At 47.6% G+C, this 11488-nt stretch overlaps 1 protein-coding gene across 9 annotated transcripts in view; it reads right to left on the reverse strand.

The window, feature by feature from the left end:
• Positions 1 to 10845, reverse strand: part of WIZ (WIZ zinc finger) — a 1545343-nt gene extending 1534498 nt beyond the window's left edge. For 5 of the 9 annotated variants that reach the window (XM_069603912.1, XM_069603909.1, XM_069603907.1 and 2 more), the window contains exon 1: positions 10577 to 10843. The gene's annotated coding sequence lies outside the window, so the exon portion shown is untranslated. Of the gene's footprint in view, positions 1 to 10576 lie in introns of all 9 variants that reach the window. The other 4 variants (XM_069603913.1, XM_069603914.1, XM_069603910.1 and 1 more) reach the window with 3 other exon arrangements.
• Between the last annotated feature and the right edge of the window lie 643 nt (positions 10846 to 11488).

The following is an 11488-nucleotide window of genomic DNA, read 5'->3' on the forward strand; positions in this document are numbered from 1 at the left end:
AGAACCAGGGAGATATGGGCACCATAGGGGGAACCAGTGGCCACTCTAGTTGCCAAGTGTTGCAGCCACTGTAGTCTCTGTGTGAGCCCCTTCGATTGGGCCAGATATAAGGAGTTACAATAGTCCAACTGAGATAGTATCAGAGCTGCTACCACCGGGGGGGGGGGGCAGAGAGGCTCAGGAATCAGGGGGGGTGGGAGTACTTTTTTCAGGACTTTCAGCTGAAAATATCCTGCTTGGTAAACAGCTACAACTTGGCTATCCATAGAAAGAGAAGCCGAAAGTGTGACACACACGTTTTTCACCTTCCCCGTAGGAGAGGGGATTGGGCCAAGAGACGCAGGACAAAAGGAGGGAACCCAAAGTGAAAGATCAGGAGGGCAACCCACCAAGACCTCAGTTTTGTCTCCGTTCAACTTGAGCCAATTGTGGTTCATCCACTTACCAACGGCAGTAAGGCACCCCCGTAAGCAAGACGACATTTCAGCCTGATCAAGATCTAAACGTATCAGGTCATCGGCATAGGAATAGCAGACGCCGAAGGAGCGGATGAGACACACAAGTGCCTAGATGTATATGTTGAATTAGATTGGAGACCGGGAGGAACCCTGCGGAACTCCACAGCTCAGATGGCAGGAAGCAGATAGAAACAGTGACATAGAGAGAGAGTCTGAGTACGATCCACCAGGAACGAGGTGAACCAGGCTAGTACTTGGCCACATATCTGGGCAAGGAGAGACAGGAGGATGGAGTGGTCGACAGTGTCGAAAGCTGCGAATAGATCTAGTAAAATCAGGGCACCCACCCCACCGAGTACACCAGCCTGTTCATATCGTCCTGGACGGCGACCAGAACACACTCTGTGCCTCTGCCAGGTCTGAAACCAGACTGCGCAGGGTCAAGAAGAGAAGAGGATTCTAGAAATGATGTAAGAAGAGGGGACACCAGGGACTCTAGAAGTTTAGTGGGGAAGGGAAGAAGAGAGATAGGATGGAAATTAGCAAGAACAGTGGGGTCGAGTGATGGCTTCTTTAAAAGAGGAATCACCCATGCAGCTTTCAGCTCCGACGGGATTACTTCAGACTGGCAGGAGTTGTTAATAGCAGCTGTAATTTCTCCTAGGAGATCGGGGGAGATCTTTTTCATGATGGCCACAGGAATGGCATTAGATGGAGAGCATGATTTGAGCTTCATAGCGGTCAGAACTGCTTGTTCCGAAAACATGGGAAAGATCGACCACTTTGAGGGTCCAACTGGGACTGCCCCTTGACTGGTGCAGGTGTCATTAATAGGCGAAACAGTAATGGCCTTCAGGATATTTTGACGAATATCACTGATGGTGATGGAAAATTGAGATAAATCATCACACAGCTTCTGTATAGGTTTAACACATAAGGTAAGATTACCCGAGGAAGAAAGGGATTTGACTGCCGAATAAGGGGCTGTTGGTTGACACAGGGTTGTTTCAATTTTCTTAGAAAAGTATTGTGTTTTAGCTGCTTTCACAGCCCCAGAGTAGGCTGCTAAGCACACCGTAAATAATAATGTTAGATGAGGGTCGTAGGTTTTGTGCCATTTGCGCTCAGCCTGTCTTAGTTTTCATCGTTCTTCTTTAAGCGTCGGAGAACCAGGGCGCAGATGGTAACCTGCGAGGTTGTACCAGTCGCAGCGGAGCTACCTGGTCCGCAGCCTCGTGAATGGCTTGAGCCAACAAGGAATTGCACTTAGCTATCTGATGATACCAAGCTCCGAGTGGCAGCATTATGCCAGGAGCCTATCCAGATCTTGGGTATTGTCGACTTAATACATGGTGACCCTATATTAAGGCGGCAAGTTATTAAAAAATGATCTGACCAAAGTACAGGTTCTACCAACTGTAGTGATAGAAATGTTTATTAATGAAAATGAGATCTAATATATTGCCTAATTTATGAGTAGAAGACCGTTCAATTTGAGGTAAATCAAGGTCTGCCAGGCTATCATAAAAGCTTTTTGAGGCAGGCGACCTTGGGAGATTAAATTTTAAATTAAAGTCGCCCAGTACAATTAGATGATTATTTCTCAATTGTAAATCATCCAGAAGACCTATGAAAAGATTCCCAAATGTCTGTAATGGGCAAGGGGGTCGATATATCAGAAGTAAATGACAGAAACAGGCCGAGGACATGGTACACCTAACCAGGAGGGCTTCCATGTCAAGGGCATGAAGCAGACTAAGCTAGCTAAGTAACGGTCAATTCAAATCTGTAAATAACCGCAATGCCGCTGCCATGTTGTGGGGGGGTGGCGACATGGATAATGCGGTAGTTCAGTGGAATAGCCTGGACCAGTGCAGGCACCGAGCTGGGAGCAAGCTTGTCTCAGTCAAACCAAGTACAACCGGGCGCTGTTCGGATATAAGATGATGTATTTCAGCAGCATGCGCCGTGAGGGATCTAGTGTTTAGCAGAAGCTGGGAGGAAAAAGAATTAGCCGTGCCTACCATAGTAGTTTCAACAGAGGAGGCAGGCATATTTCTAGAGGGCGGACGGTTCCAATTCAAAAGGAATATAGTGTAGAGGGGGGGCGAACTTGACCAGCTGATTTCTGGAATGGTCCCGGCAGCCAACCGGCCTGTTCTCAGAACGGACGGGCCCAGACGGGCCCGCCTTAAGGATTGTCATTGCATTGTTATGTCCTGGGCATTCAAACAGAGCAGAATGTGGGTACGTCAAGGAGCAAAACCAAAATGACTCAATCAGAAAGGCGAATTGGGTTACTAACATATTGAATACAAGGGCAGTTAAAAACAGACCCACATGGTACCCCAGAGGTCAGAGAAGATCGTTCTGAGGAAAAAGGAGACAGCGAGAGCGCGAGTACAATCAGATAGACAGAAAAGACAATATAGCCGAGCCAGCACACGCTAGGTGGAGGTAATGAAAGACTAACTGCTGAAGGTGTCAAGCGCAGACGAAAGAGCTCATATGGTCAAAGCTGCGTCACAATCTCCATCAACTATCTGTTGCTGAGCATCCAGGATACTAAGCAGGATTAGGAGTAAAATGCAAGCCAGGTATAAAAATGCACTTGTTCCTTCAATTCTCCACACGCATACAGTACACCATTTCTTACTCGCCAAGATTCAATTATCACTCGCCAACATCTATTGGTGAATGCACATTTTGAGGACTACAAGAGTTATGCACGACAATACCTGGATGAAAGCCTGCCAGGTTTTGGTGCGAAGAGTATGTTTCTAAGCGTTCAGTCACAAGTCTCTCAAGAATTATAGCAGTTGAATTATTTCTGGGAGATTGGAAGTACGTACCTTGCAACACAAATTTCATGTTGGGCTTCTTCAGCAGCGTAACTACATTGGAGTTCATTAATCCAAGGGCTCCTTTGCAAGAGCAAAATGAAGCATTTACTAAAGCAATAACAGAGGATAATTCTATGGTGCATGCGATTGAATGGCATCCATCCACTTTTTTCAGAGGACAGACGTCAACGCCCTGGGTATTTCGTAGGCCCTTAGTCCAAAAAGGTAGCCTTTGCCTCTTTCAAATTAAATGAACGGCTTAATCCGTGGTTGATGTTATGGCCAGTGCTGAAGCCAGGATTCAAAAACGTATCTTCAAGTTGCTAGGCCAGAGACTTAGCCACTAGACCACATGAAAGTCTGATGAAAGTGTGTGAAGTGTTTCGCATGGGGTTTTTGCTGTGCAGGGAATATTTTAATTCCAGATTTCAAAGATGTATGCCTTTTATGATTTGCCAATAACATTATTTGAAAATCTCTCGAGTTATTTTTCTGGTGATCATTCGTTTTTTGAAAGTCAAAGTCTCTCTTCAATTAGGAGAGGCCAACAGAATGAACACTGCAGATTTCACTAGAAGATCTGCCTATTTCCTGTGACATCACTTCACGTTTTGTATGTTAATGATCCCCTACTAACACACACTAACTTTTTATTTTAGGACTTGAACCGGTGAGATCGGGTACAAGCAGTCCGAAATGGACTTCAAAACACTATTTCTATCCTAGGGTATGCATTTTTGGATGAGTGCAGATTTCAGTACGATGCATAGATGCAAATGAGGCTTGGGGACAAACTAAGTATGCGAGTGTGCAGTTCCTTAATTAGAATGCAGATTGTAAAAAAAATATGTAGGATTACAAAAGGAATTGACACTGAAACTCAGTTTCTTTTTTCTGTGTACACTCGAATTTGGGACTTATACAGGGGGTAGAGGGTCCTTCCAGCGCCCTTGCGCTTCTACTTGCTAGGTGGAAACTCGTTCTGAAAATTGCATGCTGTTTCAGAACGTTGTCTAATGACCAGGTCGAGTTTTCTGCGTAATCTCGCTTTGGTTTTCAAATGCCAGATGTCAAGCTGCCTTTTACATATGAAATACATGAAGACCGTCAGGCTCCTGCTGACGCAACGTTGAAATAAGATATAAACCATTCCTTAAGACATAGTCTGCTGCTATTTGAAAATGGAAGGTGTGGTAAAGATATGGGGCCAATGCGGCGTCGAACAAAAAGATAATCACGACAACCCTGTCAGGGCAGGACCACTTAGCTCGCAATAATCCCGTAAACCAATCACCACTCAGCTAAACTGTAAACAACATGCACGCTTCGTCAGCCTCCACTGGAAGACACGATGCCAATGTACGAAACGTTCCAGCACCAAACAGAAGCGTCTGCCCAGCAGGATCTCCACAAAACGGCAACCCCTGGCGGCGGGATTCCATTGTTTACTCAGACAACGCATCCGCGAAATAACTGCGTGCCGAGGAAGAATCTAGCACATGCCATCTCTTGCACGTGCCACAGGGCCGTGGAGTCTTCCTGTATAGCCCTCCTCGAGCCGTTCATCCAGGGGTGCAACGAAACCAAAATTTGCGGGGGAAGAGGAGAGTAGCTTAGTGATGATGGGAGGGGCCACTTCAGTAAATGGCCGGGGCAAACTTGCAGGCGCCAACCCCACTTTTCTACCTCCACCCATGGTCTGGTGTGGGGACCAACTATCAAATAGTATATTTTAAAGCTCAATATGCAGAGGCGATGTAAGTCTTTCTTGAAAGTAGCAGCTTTAAAATGTTACTGCATTTGTTCAAGTACATTTTTCTGAACAAACAGTAAAACTTTAACACCACCAGCTTCGGGGACAGGTTGCCCTCACCTCTCGGCTTAACAAAGTATGAAAACGGCAGATGGTGTGCAATGAAAGACTCAAGATCAGGGATCACACACGCTGAACAGCGAAGCAGGGATTTTAACCCATTCAGCAATTTGGCCACGGCCAACTTTTCCATGCTTTACTTGGAACAAATAATGTATGTTTTGGGTGTCAAGACCTACAATAATACTGTCCAATAGAGTTCACTTGCAAAATACACAAATTGCATAGAAAGCATCATGACAACACATAAATCCTTATAGCAGCATCTTGGGCCAAACTCATATCAGTGTACCATTATTTTCCACGTCATGAATGGAAAACTACAAGATGCAAAAGATGCAAAAGGCAAAATATCTATTTACCCACTTTATTTTCAGTGATTTAAGACACACAATAAAATAAGTATCATAAACTGAATTAGGTTTGGAGATTCGTCACAAACCTCCAGCTTGGTATGTATGGTTTAAGAACATTCAACTAAGGATATCAAAGCAAACTTTACATTTTAGCATATCAAGCTATTAGACATTATCGGTATGAACACATTTAATTTTCAAAGGGTGCTTTATTGTGTTGCTTGCTTTAACTGTCATAGATTCGCACTGTGACTGTTGGTCTTTCAGTTGGAAATTGGGGTTGTTTACTTAATAATAAAGAGTTGAGTCTCAGCGCTCTAGTTTCCCAAAGCGCTTTAAGTGGTCCAAAAAGAGCTGTCGGGGCCCATCCCTGACTAGCCCCAGCCAGCCAACAGCTCAGGCAGCCCCTGTAAGAGGCTGCAGGGTTACACAAGCTGCCTGCAGGTGTCAGCACTTCGGTTTAGCCTTTTCTTTTTTCTAAACCATTCTTTTTTCTAAACCAAAGTACTGACAGCTGCAAGCAGCAGGCGTACCGTGCAGTGCTGGATGCCTTATGTATATACTCGAAACAGGAGAAGGGCTGGACTGCCCAGCCCTCCTTTTGTTTCGAGTAACTAACTAGTCATCACCCAGACTAGTTACTCAAAAACAAAAGGAGAGACTGGGCCCTCCAGCCCTCCTCCTGTTTCAAGTACAGACCTTTCATTCAAGGAGCCAGTAGTTAAACCGGGCTCCTTGAATGAAAGGACTGCCTGCTGCTTGGGAACGGGGCACACTGGTGTCACACCCTTTGGTGCGCCCAGCCACTTCTTTTGTTTAAAAGGATGGGCTGGGCGCATTAAAGGTAATAATGCCAGTGTGCCCGAGCTCCAACTTTTACTTACCAGCCACCGCCTCCCCTTAATAGAGGGGGGGCTCTCGTTAGGCCACCCCCCTAACCAGGGCCCCCCTCGATTTCCAATCCCACTTAAAGCACTGCCCAAACATTTGGGGGGGTGGGGGAGGGGGGGGTTACCAGCGTGAAATCTTGCATTGGCATGGGTGAACAAAGTGAGCTGGCCTTAGTCGCATAAGGGTAATTGAGATAAGCACTTCTCGTTTGGGGGCATGTTTACAATGCACTGGTGCCCACTTCGACACATCAAGGCTCACTGTGGCTTGAAACAACTTTTACTGGCAAGAGAAGGGGAAACGGGAGCATCTCGAAAACAGCAATTCAGAAGTAGCCCTCGCACAAGGTGCACGACGAAGAATGAGTCTGCTCTGAAGGGTGTGCCTTCGAAGAATGAGCAGACAATGCCGTAGCCCACAGTGCACTGCCGATTTACAAGGATGACACCAGATTGCTTTCTGCCAGGGATAGGCACCAAAATGTTTAAAGGGGGAGTGTTTTTGTTTAAATGAGACAGATCTGTGCTAAAGTGCCACCTAGGCTTTGCGCCTCGCTGAGTTCACACAACCCGTTGGCACATTTTCAACATCACAGCCCTGAGGGGAATCCGGGTATAGAAGGACGGAGCTTGAGAATGGCCCTGGCTATGCTTTTTTATGCGACTACTAGAGTGGGACGTGGGGGCGGGTACAGCGAGCACCTGCACTCCGGCCGCCCAAATGCCTGATATGGGATCCTGGCACCGAGCCCACGCACTTCCTCTTCCCTGATGCGAACGGAGAAGGCATAATTATGTACACAGCGCCGGGGGTGCGCTCAGCCTTGGAAGGTCGGCTACGAACACACACCACAGAACAATACGGATCATGGTAACAGTGACTAGACGACGGCAGGTGCGGGGATACCCCAGCGCAGCTCCGTCGGCACGCATGCCTGCCGCGTGGGCATTCCAGGCACAACCCCCGCGGGCAGCCAGTGCACGGCCTTTGCCTTAATCGACCTACTTCTCCTGACGGTGCCTCGTGGACGCCGATTCGAGACCAGAAAAAGGTGCCAATCCTACTCCGCTGAAGTAGCGGGTAGCTCCATGATCTCGCAGGAGAGACGAGGAAGACGACGTGAAGAGGGCGGGGGCAAACAGCATCTCCCCCTTGCTGCAGGGATCAAACAACAGTAGCATCCTACCCGCCCTCCTTCGGGGATTTCGAAAGTGGCTACCCTCAAATGTAATCCTCGCCCCGCAATTTTTGCATCAGATACACTGACAGTAAGCACCCATAGATTTTCCTCACGCTGATAAGAAACAAAACAAATAGCACCTCAACGTTCCTATATACAAGGGTAGCAAACCACTCTGTCCATCACATGCTGGCAGTAATGCAGTATCCCTCCCTCATCCTCCCGTTCCTCCACACAATGATGGCAGCACCATAATAGCCCCCCCGCCCTCATACACTGAAACAGCTCATTGATTCCAGTCACACCATTTTATGAGTGTTTAACGTATTACATTCGCCTCCTGGCCTAAAAGAGCCTGATTAACTGGACACCAGACGCATCTTTTCACACTCAAAGTCAACTGATAGATACCATTACACCAGGTTGTTTGCGAATATGCATCAAAAAGGTACTGTGACACATTTATAAGACACAATCTCACGTTGACGCTTGGTTTTCAGCACGTGTGTGGTAGTTCATCGTTCCGAAAAGTAAATCCTGCTCGATGGCTGGTGCCCAATACCCAGGAGCTGCTTTTAACTCCTGCTTATCCAATCTTTGTTCAATCACCCTACCCAATATTTCTTTAGCATGACAATATTTCGTATGCACGCAGTTTACCATGCACCCCTAGATAGACCTGCAAACAGCACCCACTGTTTACAAAAGCGAGAAATGCACAGAAAACAAATACCACTAGATGCATTTTATGTAATTATTTCGTGGATACAAGACAACATGACAACGAATGATTGAATTGAGGAGCGACTGTGCTTATAGAGTCTAATCTAAGTAGCGGGAATGATACGTGCTTATAAAAACGCAATAAGATACTATTCGTGTTCCTCCTTTTTATACTGGCAACTATAAGTAACTGCTTAGGGCCAATGCCTTTTACAGGCTGCCTCTCAAATTAGTAGGGGCAGGAGAAAACAGGGCCTATGAAAATCCTCATTAAGGGATCCCCTACCACCCCAACACTCACACGTCTAGCTAGCAGTACGGTTCCCTTCTGACACCCAATGACAGCTCTGTGGTTCCCTCACACCCTCCAATGAAATCTCAGTTCAGTTTACCCACACTCTAATGTTTCCCTAAAACCGTCTTATAGCGTAATGTTTACTTTACACTTTAGATTTGCCACCCTTGAATCCAGGGAGTCTCAGATCTTCACACAGTTCCTTCTCAGTGGCGGGGGTGGGGGGGGGAGAAGGGCGGTTCAGATACCCTAACCCCCTATCCTCCATCAATCCAGGTGAGGTGGCGATCACTCAGACCTCAATCATTGGGAATCTGGTCACCCACATCTCCTCTGCACATTTCCAGCCATCCCACCTCAATCACTCTTGGCATGACCTCGATCCCGCGCCCCCCCCCCCCAATCATCATCACGACCGCGGCGTGATACCAGGGTTAGGTCGCTGATCTTCCATTTTCACGTTACTCCCGGTGTGGACGGGCACCTGATCGCCCACCATCTTCAAGATGCACGGAAAGCTTTGATCTCACAGAGACTGCCCCATCATCACTCCTGCAGACTTTTTTGTATACCCAGCACCCTTCTTCTATCACTCCCTGGCAGTGTTGCCAGGTCAAAAGGAAAAAATAGGCTTAATGTCCCTCTAAAACAAGCTGCCTCCCAACCAAATAAGCTGAAAAAACAAGTGCTGTTCTAAGACACTGTGGATAGGCCTCAAAAGAAAAAATACAGTAACGCAAACATACATGAAGATATGCTAGAACAAAACGCATTTACTAAAATTCCATTTTATTTTCAGGAAAATGTGTGTACTTTAATTTCTCATCTGAATGGGGCTTCTAAAAGCACATCTTTTGGCAATCACGCAATTTACGTAACCTGGAGTTCACATCAACAGGGCATGGCAAAGAATTTCACACAGTCTTCTGTGGGGCCAGATGGCCCATGCAACTCGTGAATGGGAGCAATAGGGGTGAAAATTGATGTTGGCCCTGCTAAGGCGAGTCCTCTATGCTTGCCCAGGATCACACACCTAGAGAAAGAACAATGTAAAGTCGTGCCGTTTATAATGAGATGAATGCTTCCGAAAAAGAAAAAAAGGAAACACACCGTGGATGCACTTCCAGGGTGTTTATTTTGTACATCATTCAACTTATCCCTTTCCTTCCCATAACAACGACCATGCCACAAGGCAAACAGAAAAGCCCCACCATCTGAGCCAGTCCCCAAAAGGTTTCCAACTGCATTAAATGTAGGTGGAGAGCTTTTTGGTATGCTAATGAGCCCTGGAGTGGGGGGCGTTGAGACCATCAGTGACAAAACATATGGTTAGGAAGGGAGCACTGCGGATAAGAACGCAATTGCAGCAGGTCATCAAAAGGCTGCAGGCAGCGAGTCCCTGTCAGCGTGTCATTGCATGACAATAGAAAGGTGTGAAAAGAGGAACGTTAGTTCTCCTTTCATGTATGTTTTTATAGACAAGAACACAATCAGGGCGATAAGCGGACAACAAGCGACCTGACAAAATTACAAGCGTCTTCGGGGGAAAAGAAGCCCAAACTCGCTTATAATACGCAGACAGGCACAGAGGTAAAGGGGAGGAGGCTAACTCACATAACACCACCTCCATCACTCCTAGGGGCGGGGGCCCTACCCGGGACCCCTCCTCCATCATGCCCGAGGATTACCTCTCAGCACCCCTAGTTCATCCCTGGGAGAGGAGGGTCTATCACTGGGGGTACGGGTCGCAAGACAAGAAGCACTAACCTACTATTCCTTAGGGCGAGATGGGGTGTGGTGGTGGCTTTTTCAGGTCCATCACTACCAGGTGGAGCATTATCTCCCAGCCCCCAACCTCCATCACTCCAGAGGTTGGTGAGGCTCTGACCTCCCTTTCTCCATCCCAGGGGGATGTGTATCCCGAGACCTTAGTGTCACTGAACATGCGTACACTCACCGGCTCTCCTTAGGGCCTCCTCCTCCTGCTGCTGTGCCACCGCAGCCCCGGGTACATTGTCCCTTTGCAGACCCCGTCCTCCCCCGGTCAAGCCCCCCTGTCGTCAGCACCGCCTCCTCCGCCGCTGCTCACTCCCGTGCGAGCCGTGACGTCACCTCAACGGCTGGGGCGCAGCCGTCATCTTGCGACTGGCTGCGCCGGGAAGACAGGGAAGAGGAGGAGGCCAAGGGCTTGGTTGGCAATGGACTGGACTGCTCCAAGGGTAGCCACTAGTTCCCATCCGAGAAACGGACCATGGCAACGGCCCGCCCACTCTTCTTCACGTGACCTCCGATGTCATCCGTGTGATTTCCGGAGCAATTTCAGAGAGCTGGGCTAAGCGGGAATCGGGACTGAGCCGGAAGGCTGTGGCTGCCGGTGCAAGTGCAAACGGATTCGGCCTGCTTTTGGCTTGCAACGCTTGGGGTGGCATTTTATTTTGGATACCGGGAACGTTTCTACACACCCTGGAGTGTCGGACTTCGTCTTGTCTGAGCGACAAGGCTCTGGCGGCCAGGCTGCAGGAACAACAGCAATCCGGGTGCTCTTTGGTTGCTGCAAATACAATTTGCATTTTCTTCGGGATACCGTGAACGTTCCTGCAAGACACCCGATTTAGACAGGGGAATAGGAAATTCCATTTACTTTAAAAATCATGTTCAGCTATTCAACATGAAAGCTATGGAGGCCTAAGGGATAGGTCGACAGTGTATGGTGGCGTTTATCTGATCAAATGGGGCTAATCGAGTAATTTAATGTTTCATGAGGGTGGTAATTTAATGTTTCATAAGGGTGTGTTTAGGATGGGCGGTTTTAGAGGGGGTCGGCTGGGGCTATCTGCGTGTGATTCGGGATTGGCACACAGGCACCAAG

Source organism: Ambystoma mexicanum, chromosome 3q (assembly GCF_040938575.1).
Source record: "Ambystoma mexicanum isolate Mex_15411 chromosome 3q, UKY_AmexF1_1, whole genome shotgun sequence".
NCBI lineage: Eukaryota > Metazoa > Chordata > Amphibia > Caudata > Ambystomatidae > Ambystoma > Ambystoma mexicanum.